Genomic DNA, 1,040 nt, shown 5'->3' on the forward strand with positions numbered 1-1,040 from the left:
TTTTTGGGGGGGGGGCAGAACTGGGGATTGAACTCAGGCCCTTGCACTTGCCAGGCAAGCGCTTATTCTACTGAGCCATCTCCTGGGCCCCTACATAGTGAATTCAAGACCAGCCAGAACCAGATAGTGAAGACTTTTCCCAAAAAACAAAAACAAAAACAAAAAAATTTTTGTGGGAAATATGAATAAAATTTAAATTTATTTTTTATTTTCTATTTTTTTCCGGAACCAGGGATTGAACTCAGGCCATTGTGTTTGTGAGGGAAGCTCTTATTCCACTGAGCCATCTCCCTGGCCCCTAAAATTTAATATTTTTGAATGTACAGTTGAATCTTTTTTTTTTTTTTTTTTCCAGTACCAGGGATCAAACTCAGGACACGGTGCTTGCCAGGAAGACGCATAAGCCACTGAGCTGTCTCCCCGGCTAGTGTACATGCAAGAGGGAGGAAGTTCTTCTACGCTGCTGTACACCGTCACTCCCCTTTCCCTCTTCAGAACTGCTTCGTTATCCTCAGCTGAAACCCTGCACCCTTGAACGTATCTCTTGTTCTTTTCCCTGACTGCTAGTATCTCTCACTTTCCTTGTCACTTCTTTGTCACTGGGACAGAAACCCCTGACACCCACACTAAGGCTGGCTTTGGCTCGCTGTGGGAAATCGGGTCTGGTGGGGAAAGCTGCCACTCTCATGGCAACGGGGGACAGGAGCCCAAGGCTCTCCGCCTGGACCCGCTTCTTCCTGTCACTTCCCAATATTAATTTTGTATTATTATTACTATTACTATTATTATTATTATTTTGTGTTTTAGTACAGGGTCTACAGGGTCTCACTACACAGATCGGACTCGTATGATTCCCCTGTTTACAGTCTCCCAAGTGCTGGGATTACAGGCACAAGCCACCACGCCCAGTCTCAATCGCCTTCTCAGCGGCCAGGGATTGAATCCTGCCCACATCCACCTATGCAGGCACTTTAATCTGCTGAGCTATTTGGCCGGCCCCACTTCCCAACATTAAATCAGCCATAGCTCCCTTATATCCT

The sequence above is a fragment of the Octodon degus genome, unplaced genomic scaffold (genome assembly GCF_000260255.1).
Source record: "Octodon degus isolate 3935 unplaced genomic scaffold, OctDeg1.0 scaffold00195, whole genome shotgun sequence".
Classification (NCBI taxonomy): domain Eukaryota; kingdom Metazoa; phylum Chordata; class Mammalia; order Rodentia; family Octodontidae; genus Octodon; species Octodon degus.